Raw genomic sequence first — 13914 nt, 5'->3', positions numbered from 1 at the left:
ACGCTACTGGAGCTGGAATTACCGCGGCTGCTGGCACCAGACTTGCCATTCAATAGATCCTTGTAAAAGGATTTAAATTGTACTCATTCAAATTACAGAGCCAATTTAAATTACAGAGCTTAGACCTGCCTTCACCGCGGGGTGGTCTCGACCCACCAGTGGACAGGCACCAGTATTGGCCGAGGGAGACTGGTCGTCAGGGTCCACCGCGGCTCTGGCACAAACTCGACGACACGGAGGTTGCACGGGCAGAAACGGCCTGGCCGTGTCGGCTTCGCACTCCAGCGTTGTCCCTCTGCCCGCTCGCTCCCATAACCTCAAAGGGATGCGCAAGCGGCTTTTCTTACCAGGGCTGTTCCCCGCCCAGCAGGAACATGGGGGAGCTCAGGTCGGCCTTCCACCGTATTCCCTTACCTCCCTCGCCCTCTTTCCTTCTTCCGTTCTCCATCTAACCCCTCGGCTCTGTGGTGTCCACTCTCCCTCCAGCTCTCTCCTTCTCACAGGTGGACTACCGCGCGTATTCACACTGTGGTGAATCTTTTGGGCCCAGGCATAAGAAGTCGTCGAGGTAATGGATAATATGTGGCCCCTTAGAAACGTCCATGACGACCCATTCGAGGAAGCAACTAAACGCCTCAAATAGTTAGCAGGATATGGAGCACCCCATGGGCAAACAGCGATCTATATAGTATGCTCCTTCCCAGAAGCAGCCTAATAGGTGGACACTATTCGGAGGCACAGGTAGTAAGTAACCGGATTGCCCCCTCAATGTCTGTTTTAGCCATTAGGGTGCCCCTTCCCAACTTCTTGACCCGCCTGATTGCCTTGTCAAAGGAGGTACAGTATATACTACTGTACTTGGTTCCGCGTCGATGTTGATGTTTACTGACCTGCCCCTTGGATATGACAAATGGTGGATTAGTCCTAATGTATTGGGTTCCGTTTTTGACACGACTCCCAACGGGGATACCACTACGTCTTGTAAGGAAAGTGTTCTGAATGGAACCGCCATTCTACCTAAAGATATTTCTTTTCTTAGTTTTCTTGTCACGACGTCTTGGTGTTGTTAGGCTGATTTTAGATTTTTACTCCAGCCTTTCTTCATTTAAGAAGGGCATGACATGCCTATATCTGTGTCTCCTCCTCCTTTTACTCCTCCGCCTCTTTTCTTTTCGCATGACTATATGTACTTGTCACTTTTCCATGTGTTAGTTGTGTCTTCTGAGCAGTTTGTCAGCTTTTGGACACCTTTGAAGTGTTTTCTATATGTTTTCTATGTGTTTCTATGTGTTTTTGTTTCCTGCCATATGTTTTAACTGTGTTCGATGGTGTTCGACGGTGTTCGACGAACCGTTCGAAGAAACCATTCGGCAAACATGCCGGTGTTCGACGAACCGAACCGAAACCAAACACTACGGGGGTGGCTCAACACTATTGGTGACACTTTTAGACCCCCGCTACAAGGAGAACTTTCATTCTCTTATTCCTGAGGTGGAGAGGTCTACAAAAATGGAGCAGTACCAGAAGGCCCTTGCTGTAGAACTATTAAAAAAATTCCCACCTGAACACGCTAGCGGCAGAGGTCACAGTTTGTTGCCCAACCAAAGAGTACAGGCGAGAGAGACTCAACTCCAATCCAGCAGAGGCAGGGGAACACTGTCAACATTTTGAGACAGTTTTCTGAGACCCGCCCAGCTTACAGGACCTGAGGCGCTGGGTACTCTCACAAGAAGTGGAAAGTTCCAAAAGATGGTGAGGTAGTACCCTGCCGACCTTACCAGCGTACTCTGTGATTCCTCTGTGCCTTTTAAAAATTGGGTATCCAAGCTGGACACTCCACGTCTCTTCCAAGGGGAATTGAAACCGTCTTATTAAGCTACTGTGACCTCCACGTCTCTACCAAGGGGCATTAAAACCATCTTGTTAAACAACTATGACCTCCACGTCTCTTCCAAGGGGCATTAAAACCATCTTGTTAAACTCTCTGACCTCCACGTCTCTTCCAATGGGCATTAAAACCATCTTGTTAAAAAACACTGGCCTCCACTTTTCTTCCAAGGGGCATTAAAACCGTCTTGTTAAGCTACTGTGACCTCCACGTCTCTTCCAAGGGGCATTAAAACTGTCTTGTTAAACCACTCTGAACTTCATGTCTCTTCCAAGGGGCATTAAAACCATCTTGTTAAGCTACTGTGATCTCCACGTCTCTTCCAAGGGGCATTAAAATGTCTTGTTAAACCACTCTGACCTCCATGTCTCTTCCAAGAGGCATTAAAACCATCTTGTTAAGCTACTGTGACCTCCACGTCTCTTCCAAGGGGCATTAAATCCGTCTTGTTAAACCACTCTGATCTCCATGTCTCATCCAAGGGGCATTAAAACCGTCTTGCTAAACCACTATGTCCTCCACGTCTCTTCCAAGGGGCATTAAAACCATCTTGTTTAACTACTGTGACCTCCACGGTTCTTCCAAGGGGCAATAAAACAGTCTTGTTAAGCTACTGTGACCTCCACATCTCTTCCAAGGGGCATAAAAACCATCTTGTTAAACACTATGACCTCCACGTCTCTTCCAAGGGGCATTAAAACCGTCTTGTTAAGCAACTGTGACCTCCACGTCTCGTCCAAGGGACATTAAAACAGTCTTGTTAAACCACTCTGATCTCCATGTCTCATCCAAGGGGCATTAAAACCGTCTTGCTAAACCACTCTGAACTCCACGTATCTTCCTAAGGGCCTTAAACTGTCTTGTTAAACCACTCTAACCTCCACGTCTCTTACATGGGGCATTAATACCGTCTCGGTAAGCAACTGTGATCTCCACGTCTCTTCCGAGGGGCATTAAAACCGTCTTGTTAAACCACTCTGACCTCCACGTCTCTTCCAAGGGGCATTAAAACCATCTTCTCAAGCTACTGTGACCTCCATGTCTCTTCAAAGGGGCATTAAAACCGTCTTGTTAAACCACACTGACCTCCACGTCTCATCAAATGTGCAAAAAAACCATCTTGTTATACCACTCTGAAATCCAAGTCTCTTCCAAGGGGCATTAAGATCATCTTGTTAAGCAACTGTGACCTCCACGTCTCTTCCAAGGGGCTTTTAAACCGTCTTGATAAACCACTCTGACTTCCTCGTCTCATCCAAGGGGCATTAAAACCATCTTGATAAACCAATGTGACCTCCACGTCTCTTCCAAGGGGCATTAAAACCATCTTGTTATACCACTCTGAAATCCAAGTCTCTTCCAAGGGGCATTAAGATCATCTTGTTAAGCAACTGTGACCTCCACGTCTCTTCCAAGGGGCTTTTAAACCGTCTTGATAAACCACTCTGACCTCCACGTCTCATCCAAGGGTCATTAAAACCATCTTGATAAACCACTGTGACCACCACGTCTCTTCCAAGGGGCATTAAAACATTCTTGTTAAACCACTCTGACCTCCACGTCTCTTCCAAGGGGCATTAAAACCGACTTGTTAAGCTACTGTGACCACCTCGTCTCTTCCAAGGGGCATTAAAACCGTCTTGTTAAACCACTCTGACCTCCACGTCTCTTCCAAGGGGCATTAAAACCGACTGATTAAGCTACTGTGACCTCCTCGTCTCTTCCAAGGGGCATTAAAACTGTCTTGTTAAGCTATTGTGACCTCCACGTCTCATCCAACGGGCATTAAAACCATCTTGACAAACCAATGTGACCTCCACGTCTCTTAGAAGGGGCATTAAAACCATCTTGTTAAACCACTCTGACCTCCAAGTCTCTTCCAAGGGGCATTAAAATCGTCTTGTTAAGCAACTTTGTCCTCCAAGTCTCTTCCAAGGGGCTTTTAAACCGTCTTGATAAACCACTCTGACCTCCATGTCTCATCCAAGGGTCATTAAAATGATCTTGATTAACCACTGTGACCACCACGTCTCTTCCAAGGGGCAATAAAACCTTCTTGTTATACCACTCTGACCTCCACGTCTCTTCCAAGGGGCATTAAAACCGACTTGTTAAGCTACTGTGACCACCTCGTCTCTTCCAAGGGGCATTAAAACCGTCTTGTTAAACCACACTGAACTCCACGTCTCTTCCAAGGGGCATTAAAACCGTCTTGTTAAGCTACTGTGACCTACACGTCTCTTCCAAAGGGCTTTAAAACCATCTTGTTAAACCACTTTGAATTCCACGTCTCTTCCTAAGGGCATTAAACTGTCTTGTTAAACCACTCTAACCACCACGTCTCTTACATGGGGCATTAATACCGTCTTGTTATGCTACTGTGATCTCCACGTCTCTTCCGAGGGGCATTAAAACCGTCTTATTAATCCACTCTGACCTCCACGTCTCTTCCAAGGGGCATTTAAACCATTTTCTTAAGCTACTGTGACCTCCATGTCTCTTCTAAGGGGCATTAAAACCGTCTTGTTAAACCACTCTGACCTCCACGTCTCATCCAAGGGGCATTAAAACCATCTTGTTAAACCACTCTGATCTCCAAGTTTCTTCCAAGGGGCATTAAAATTGCCTTGTTAAGCAACTGTGACCTCCATGTCTCTTCCAAGGGGCTTTTAAACCGTCTTGATAATCCACTCTGACCTCCACGTCTCATCCAAGGGGCATTAAAACCATCTTGATAAACCACTGTGACCACCACGTCTCTTCCAAGGGGCATTAAAACCTTCTTGTTAAACCACTCTGACCTCCACGTCTCTTACATGGGGCATTAATACCGTCTCGTTAAGCTACTGTGACCTCCACGTCTCTTCCGAGGGGCATTAAAACCGTCTTGTTAAACCACTCTGACCTCCACGTCTCTTCCAAGGGGCATTAAAACCGACTTGTTAAGCTACTGTGACCTCCTCGTCTCTTCCAAGGGGCATTAAAACTGTCTTGTTAAGCTATTGTGACCTCCACGTCTCATCCAAGGGGCATTAAAACCATCTTGATAAACCACTATGACCTCCACGTCTCTTCCAAGGGGCATTAAAACCATCTTGTTAAACCACTATGACCTCCAAGTCTCTTCCAAGGGGCATTAAAATCGTCTTGTTAAGCAACTGTGACCTCCAAGTTTCTTGCAAGGGGCTTTAAACCATCTTGATAAACCTCTCTGACCTCCACGTCTCATCCAAGGGGCATTAAAACCATCTTGATAAACCACTGTGACCACCACGTCTCTTCCAAGGGGCATTAAAACCTTCTTGTTAAACCACTCTGACCTTCACGTCTCTTCCAAGGGGCATTAAAACCGACTTTTTAAGCTACTTTGACCACCTCGTCTCTTCAAAGGGGCATTAAAACCGTCTTGTTAAACTACTCTGACCTCATTGTCTCTTCCAATGGGCATTAAAACCATCTTGAAAAATCACTCTGAACTTCACATCTCTTCCAAGGGGCAATAAAACCATCTTGTTAAGCTACTGTGACCTCCACATCTGTACCAAGGGGCATTAAAACTGTCTTTTTAAACCACTCTAACATCCAAGTCTCTTCCAAGGGGCATTAAAACCATCTTGTTAAGCTACTGTGACCTCCATGTCTCTTCCAAGGGGCATTAAAACCGTGTTTTTAAGCTACTGTGACCTCCACGTCTCTTCCAAGGGGCATTAAAACCGTGTTTTTAAGCTACTGTGACCTCCACGTCTCTTCCAAGGGGCATTAAAACCGTCTTGTTAAACCACTCTGAACTCCACGTCTCTTCCAAGGGGCATTAAAACCATCTTGTTAAGCTACTGTGACCTATACGTCTCTTCCAAGGGGCTTTAAAACCATCTTGTTAAACCACTCTGAACTCCACGTCTCTACCAAGGGGCATTAAAACCGTCTTGTTAAACCACTCTGAACTCCACGTCTCTTCGAAGGGGCAATAAAACCATCTTGTTAAGCTACTGTGACCTCCACATCTGTACCAAGGGGCATTAAAACTGTCTTTTTAAACCACTCTAACATCCACGTCTCTTCCAAGGGGCATTAAAACCATCTTTTTATGCTACTGTCACCTCCACGTCTCTTCCAAGGGGCATCAAAACCATCTTGTTAAGCTATTGTGACCTCCACGTCTTTCCAAGGGGCATTAAAACAATCTTGTTATGCTTCTGTGACCTCCACGTCTCTTCCAAGGGGCATCAAAACCGTCTTGTTAAGCTACTGTGACCTCCACTTCTCTTCCAATGGGCACTAAAACCATCTTGTTAAACCACTCTGACCTCCACGTTTCTTCCAAGATGAATTAAAACCGTCTTGTTAAGCTACTGTGACCTCCATGTCTCTTCCAAGGGGCATTAAAACCATCTTGTTAAACCACTCTGACCTCCACATCTCTTCCAAGGGGCGTTAAAACCGTCTTGTTAAACCACTCTGAACTCCGCGTCTCTTCCAATGGGGCATTAAAACCGACTTGTTAAGCTACTGTGACCTACACGTCTCTTCCAAGGGGCTTTAAAACCATCTTGTTAAACCACTCTGAACTCCACGTCTCTTTCTAAGGGCATTAAACTGTCTTGTTAAACCACTCTAACCTCCACGTCTCTTACATGGGGCATTAATACCGTCTCGTTAAGCTACTGTGACCTTCACGTCTCTTCCGAGGGCCATTAAAACCGTCTTGTTAAACCACTCTGACCTCCACGTCTCTTCCAAGGGGCATTAAAACCATCTTCTTAAGCTACTGTGACCTCCATGTCTTTTCCAAGGTGCATTAAAACCGTCTTGTTAAACCACTCTGACCTCCACGCCCCATCCAAGGGGCATTAAAACCATCTTGTTAAATCATTCTGATCTCCAAGTCTCTTCCAAGGGGCATTAAAATCGTCTTGTTAAGCAAATGTGACCTCCACGTCTCTTCCAAGGGGCTTTTAAACCGTCTTGATAAACCACTCTGACCTCCACGTCTCATCCAAGGGGCATTAAAACCATCTTGATAAACCACTGTGACCACCACGTCTCTTCCAAGGGGCATTAAAACCTTCTTGTTAAACCACTCTGACCTCTACGTCTCTTCCAAGGGGCATTAAAACCGAGTTGTTAAGCTACTGTGACCTCCTCGTCTCTTCCAAGAGGCATTGAAACCATCTTGTTAAGCTATTGTGACCTCCACGTCTCATTCAAGGGGCATTAAAACCATCTTGATAAACTGCTATGACCTCCACGTCTCTTCCAAGGGGCATTAAAACCATCTTGTTAAACCACTCTGACCTCCAAGTCTCTTCCAAGGGGCATTAAAATCGTCTTGTTAAGCAACTGTGACCTCCAAGTCTCTTGCAAGGGGCTTTTAAACCATCTTGATAAACCACTCTGACCTCCACGCCTCATCCAAGGGGCATTAAAACCATCTTGATAAACCACTGTGACCACCACGTCTCTTCCAAGGTGCATTAAAACCTTCTTGTTAAACGACTCTGACCTCCACGTCTCTTCCAAGGGGCATTAAAACAGACTTGTTAAGCTACTGTGACCACCTCGTCGCTTCCAAGGGGCATTAAAATGGTCTTGTTAAACCAATCTGACCTCCACGTCTCTTCCAAAGGGCATTAAAACCGACTGACTAAGCTACTGTGACCTGCTTGTCTCTTCCAAGGGGCATTAAAACCATCTTGTTATGCTATTGTGACCTCAATGTCTCATCCAACGGGCATTAAAACCATCTTGACAAAACAATGTGACCTCCACATCTCTTCCAAGGGGCATTAAAACCATCTTGTTAAACCACTCTGACCTCCAAGTCTCTTCCAAGGGGCATTAAAATCGTCTTGTTAAGCAACTGTGTCCTCCAAGTCTCTTCCAAGGGGCTTTTAAACCGTCTTGATAAACCACTCTGACCTCCATGTCTCATCCAAGGGTCATTAAAACGATCTTGATAAACCACTGTGACCACCAAGTCTCTTCCAAGGGGCATTAAAACCTTCTTGTTAAACCACTCTGACCTCCACGTCTCTTCCAAGGGGCATTAAAACCGACTGATTAAGCTACTGTGACCTCCTCGTCTCTTCCAAGGGGCATTAAAACCATTTTGTTAAGCTATTGTGACCTCAACGTCTCATCCAAGGGGCATTAAAACCATCTTGACAAACCAATGTGACCTCCACGTCTCTTCCAAGGGGCATTAAAACCATCTTGTTAAACCATTCTGACGTCCAAGTCTCTTCCAAGGGGCATTAAAATCGTCTTGTTAAGCAACTGTGACCTCCAAGTCTCTTCCAAGGGGCTTTTAAACCATATTGATAAACCACTCTGACCTCCACGTCTCTTCCAAGGGGCAATAATACTGACTTGTTAAGCTACTGTGACCACCTCGTCTCTTCCAAGGGGCATTAAAACCTTCTTGTTAAACCACTCTGACCTCATTGTCTCTACCAATGGGCATTAAAACCATCTTGTTAAACCACTCTGACCTCCACGTTTCTTCCAAGAGGCATTAAAACTGTCTTGATAAGCTACTGTGACCTCCATGTCTCTTCCAAGGGGCATTAAAACCGTCTTTTTAAGCTACTGTGACCTCCAAGTCTCTTCCAAGGGGCATTAAAACCGTCTTGTTAAACCACTTTGAACTCCACGTCTCTTCCAAGGGGCATTAAAACCGTCTTGTTAAGCTACTGTGACCTACACGTCTCTTCCAAGGGGCTTGAAAACCATCTTGTTAAACCACTCTGAACTCCAGGTCTCTTCCTAAGGGCATTAAACTGTCTTGTTAAACCACTCTAACCTCCACGTCTCTTACATGGGGCATTAATACCGTCTCGTTAAGCTACTGTGACCTCCACGTCTCTTCCGAGGGGCATTAAAACCGTCTTGTTAAACCACTCTGACCTCCACGTCTCTTCCAAGGGGCATTAAAACCGACTTGTTAAGCTACTGTGACCTCCTCGTCTCTTCCAAGGGGCATTAAAACTGTCTTGTTAAGCTATTGTGACCTCCACGTCTCATCCAAGGGGCATTAAAACCATCTTGTTAAACCACTATGACCTCCACGTCTCTTCCAAGGGGCATTAAAACCATCTTGTTAAACCACTATGACCTCCAAGTCTCTTCCAAGGGGCATTAAAATCGTCTTGTTAAGCAACTGTGACCTCCAAGTCTCTTGCAAGGGGCTTTAAACCATCTTGATAAACCACTCAGACCTCCACGTCTCATCCAAGGGGCATTAAAACCATCTTGATAAACCACTGTGACCACCACGTCTCTTCCAAGGGGCATTAAAACCTTCTTGTTAAACCACTCTGACCTTCACGTCTCTTCCAAGGGGCATTAAAACCGACTTTTTAAGCTACTTTGACCACCTCGTCTCTTCAAAGGGGCATTAAAACCGTCTTGTTAAACTACTCTGACCTCATTGTCTCTTCAAATGGGCATTAAAACCATCTTGATAAATCACTCTGAACTCCACATCTCTTCCAAGGGGCAATAAAACCATCTTGTTAAGCTACTGTGACCTCCACATCTGTACCAAGGGGCATTAAAACTGTCTTTTTAAACCACTCTAACATCCAAGTCTCTTCCAAGGGGCATTAAAACCATCTTGTTAAGCTACTGTGACCTCCATGTCTCTTCCAAGGGGCATTAAAACCGTGTTTTTAAGCTACTGTGACCTCCACGTCTCTTCCAAGGGGCATTAAAACCGTCTTGTTAAACCACTCTGAACTCCACGTCTCTTCCAAGGGGCATTAAAACCATCTTGTTAAGCTACTGTGACCTATACGTCTCTTCCAAGGGGCTTTAAAACCATCTTGTTAAACCACTCTGAACTCCACGTCTCTACCAAGGGGCATTAAAACCATCTTGTTAAACCACTCTGAACTCCACGTCTCTTCGAAGGGGCAATAAAACCATTTTGTTAAGCTACTGTGACCTCCACATCTGTACCAAGGGGCATTAAAACTGTCTTTTTAAACCACTCTAACATCCACGTCTCTTCCAAGGGGCATTAAAACCATCTTTTTATGCTACTGTGACCTCCACGTCTCTTCCAAGGGGCATCAAAACCATCTTGTTAAGCTACTGTGACCTCCACGTCTTTTCCAAGGGGCATTAAAACAATCTTGTTATGCTTCTGTGACCTCCACGTCTCTTCCAAGGGGCATCAAAACCGTCTTGTTAAGCTACTGTGACCTCCACTTCTCTTCCAATGGGCACTAAAACCATCTTGTTAAACCACTCTGACCTCCACGTTTCTTCGAAGATGAATTAAAACCGTCTTGTTAAGCTACTGTGACCTCCATGTCTCTTCCAAGGTTCATTAAAACCATCTTGTTAAACCACTCTGACCTCCACATCTCTTCCAAGGGGCGTTAAAACCGTCTTGTTAAACCACTCTGAACTCCGCGTCTCTTCCAATGGGGCATTAAAACCGTCTTGTTAAGCTACTGTGACCTACACGTCTCTTCCAAGGGGCATTAAAACCTTCTTGTTAAACCACTCTGACCTTCACGTCTCTTCCAAGGGGCATTAAAACCGACTTTTTAAGCTACTTTGACCACCTCGTCTCTTCAAAGGGGCATTAAAACCGTCTTGTTAAACTACTCTGACCTCATTGTCTCTTCCAATGGGCATTAAAACCATCTTGATAAATCACTCTGAACTCCACATCTCTTCCAAGGGGCAATAAAACCATCTTGTTAAGCTACTGTGACCTCCACATCTGTACCAAGGGGCATTAAAACTGTCTTTTTAAACCACTCTAACATCCAAGTCTCTTCCAAGGGGCATTAAAACCATCTTGTTAAGCTACTGTGACCTCCATGTCTCTTCCAAGGGGCATTAAAACCGTGTTTTTAAGCTACTGTGACCTCCACGTCTCTTCCAAGGGGCATTAAAACCGTCTTGTTAAACCACTCTGAACTCCACGTCTCTTCCAAGGGGCATTAAAACCATCTTGTTAAGCTACTGTGACCTATACGTCTCTTCCAAGGGGCTTTAAAACCATCTTGTTAAACCACTCTGAACTCCACGTCTCTACCAAGGGGCATTAAAACCATCTTGTTAAACCACTCTGAACTCCACGTCTCTTCGAAGGGGCAATAAAACCATCTTGTTAAGCTACTGTGACCTCCACATCTGTACCAAGGGGCATTAAAACTGTTTTTTTAAACCACTCTAACATCCACGTCTCATCCAAGGGGCATTAAAACCATCTTTTTATGCTACTGTGACCTCCACGTCTCTTCCAAGGGGCATCAAAACCATCTTGTTAAGCTACTGTGACCTCCACGTCTTTTCCAAGGGGCATTAAAACAATCTTGTTATGCTTCTGTGACCTCCACGTCTCTTCCAAGGGGCATCAAAACCGTCTTGTTAAGCTACTGTGACCTCCACTTCTCTTCCAATGGGCACTAAAACCATCTTGTTAAACCACTCTGACCTCCACGTTTCTTCCAAGATGAATTAAAACCGTCTTGTTAAGCTACTGTGACCTCCATGTCTCTTCCAAGGTTCATTAAAACCATCTTGTTAAACCACTCTGACCTCCACATCTCTTCCAAGGGGCGTTAAAACCGTCTTGTTAAACCACTCTGAACTCCGCGTCTCTTCCAATGGGGCATTAAAACCGTCTTGTTAAGCTACTGTGACCTACACGTCTCTTCCAAGGGGCTTTAAAACCATCTTGTTAAACCACTCTGAACTCCACGTCTCTTTCTAAGGGCATTAAACTGTCTTGTTAAACCACTCTAACCTCCACGTCTCTTACATGGGGCATTAATACCGTCTCGTTAAGCTACTGTGACTTTCACGTCTCTTCCGAGGGCCATTAAAACCGTCTTGCTAAACCACTCTGACCTCCACGTCTCTTCCAAGGGGCATTAAAACCATCTTCTTAAGCTACTGTGACCTCCATGTCTTTTCCAAGGTGCATTAAAACCGTCTTGTTAAACCACTCTGACCTCCACGTCTCATCCAAGGGGCATTAAAACCATCTTGTTAAATCATTCCGATCTCCAAGTCTCTTCCAAGGGGCATTAAAATCGTCTTGTTAAGCAAATGTGACCTCCACGTCTCTTCCAAGGGGCTTTTAAACCGTCTTGATAAACCACTCTGACCTCCATGTCTCATCCAAGGGGCATTAAAACCATCTTGATAAACCACTGTGACCACCACGTCTCTTCCAAGGGGCATTAAAACCTTCTTGTTAAACCACTCTGACCTCTACGTCTCTTCCAAGGGGCATTAAAACCGACTTGTTAAGCTACTGTGACCTCCTCGTCTCTTCCAAGAGGCATTAAAACCATCTTGTTAAGCTATTGTGACCTCCACGTCTCATTCAAGGGGCATTAAAACCATCTTGATAAACCACTATGACCTCCACGTCTCTTCCAAGGGGCATTAAAACCATCTTGTTAAACGACTCTGACCTCCAAATCTCTTCCAAGGGGCATTAAAATCGTCTTGTTAAGCAACTGTGACCTCCAAGTCTCTTGCAAGGGGCTTTTAAACCGTCTTGATAAACCACTCTGACCTCCACGCCTCATCCAAGGGGCATTAAAACCATCTTGATAAACCACTGTGACCACCACGTCTCTTCCAAGGTGCATTAAAACCTTCTTGTTAAACGACTCTGACCTCCACGTCTCTTCCAAGGGGCATTAAAACCGACTTCTTAAGCTACTGTGACCACCTCGTCGCTTCCAAGGGGCATTAAAACCGTCTTGTTAAACCAATCTGACCTCCACGTCTCTTCCAAAGGGCATTAAAACCGACTGACTAAGCTACTGTGACCTCCTCGTCTCTTCCAAGGGGCATTAAAACCGTCTTGTTATGCTATTGTGACCTCCATGTCTCATCCAACGGGCATTAAAACCATCTTGACAAAACAATGTGACCTCCACGTCTCTTCCAAGGGGCATTAAAACCGTCTTGTTAAGCTACTGTGACCTACACGTCTCTTCCAAGGGGCTTGAAAACCATCTTGTTAAACCACTCTGAACTCCAGGTCTCTTCCTAAGGGCATTAAACTGTCTTGTTAAACCACTCTAACCTCCACGTCTCTTACATGGGGCATTAGTACCGTCTCGTTAAGCTACTGTGACCTCCACGTCTCTTCCGAGGGGCATTAAAACCGTCTTGTTAAACCACTCTGACCTCCACGTCTCTTCCAAGGGGCATTAAAACCGACTTATTAAGCTACTGTGACCTCCTCGTCTCTTCCAAGGGGCATTAAAACTGTCTTGTTAAGCTATTGTGACCTCCACGTCTCATCCAAGGGGCATTAAAACCATCTTGTTAAACCACTATGACCTCCACGTCTCTTCCAAGGGGCATTAAAACCATCTTGTTAAACCACTATGACCTCCAAGTCTCTTCCAAGGGGCATTAAAATCGTCTTGTTAAGCAACTGTGACCTCCAAGTCTCTTGCAAGGGGCTTTAAACCATCTTGATAAACCACTCTGACCTCCACGTCTCATCCAAGGGGCATTAAAACCATCTTGATAAACCACTGTGACCACCACGTCTCTTCCAAGGGGCATTAAAACCTTCTTGTTAAACCACTCTGACCTTCACGTCTCTTCCAAGGGGCATTAAAACCGACTTTTTAAGCTACTTTGACCACCTCGTCTCTTCAAAGGGGCATTAAAACCGTCTTGTTAAACTACTCTGACCTCATTGTCTCTTCCAATGGGCATTAAAACCATCTTGATAAATCACTCTGAACTCCACATCTCTTCCAAGGGGCAATAAAACCATCTTGTTAAGCTACTGTGACCTCCACATCTGTACCAAGGGGCATTAAAACTGTCTTTTTAAACCACTCTAACATCCAAGTCTCTTCCAAGGGGCATTAAAACCATCTTGTTAAGCTACTGTGACCTCCATGTCTCTTCCAAGGGGCATTAAAACCGTGTTTTTAAGCTACTGTGACCTCCACGTCTCTTCCAAGGGGCATTAAAACCGTCTTGTTAAACCACTCTGAACTCCACGTCTCTTCCAAGGGGCATTA

Source organism: Phyllobates terribilis, unplaced genomic scaffold (genome assembly GCF_046119375.1).
Source record: "Phyllobates terribilis strain yellow unplaced genomic scaffold, ASM4611937v1 Scaffold_2__4_contigs__length_985480577, whole genome shotgun sequence".
NCBI classification, from domain to species: Eukaryota; Metazoa; Chordata; class Amphibia; order Anura; family Dendrobatidae; genus Phyllobates; species Phyllobates terribilis.
The sequence above is the reverse complement of the archived record's forward strand: the minus strand, read 5'-3'. Positions refer to the sequence as shown.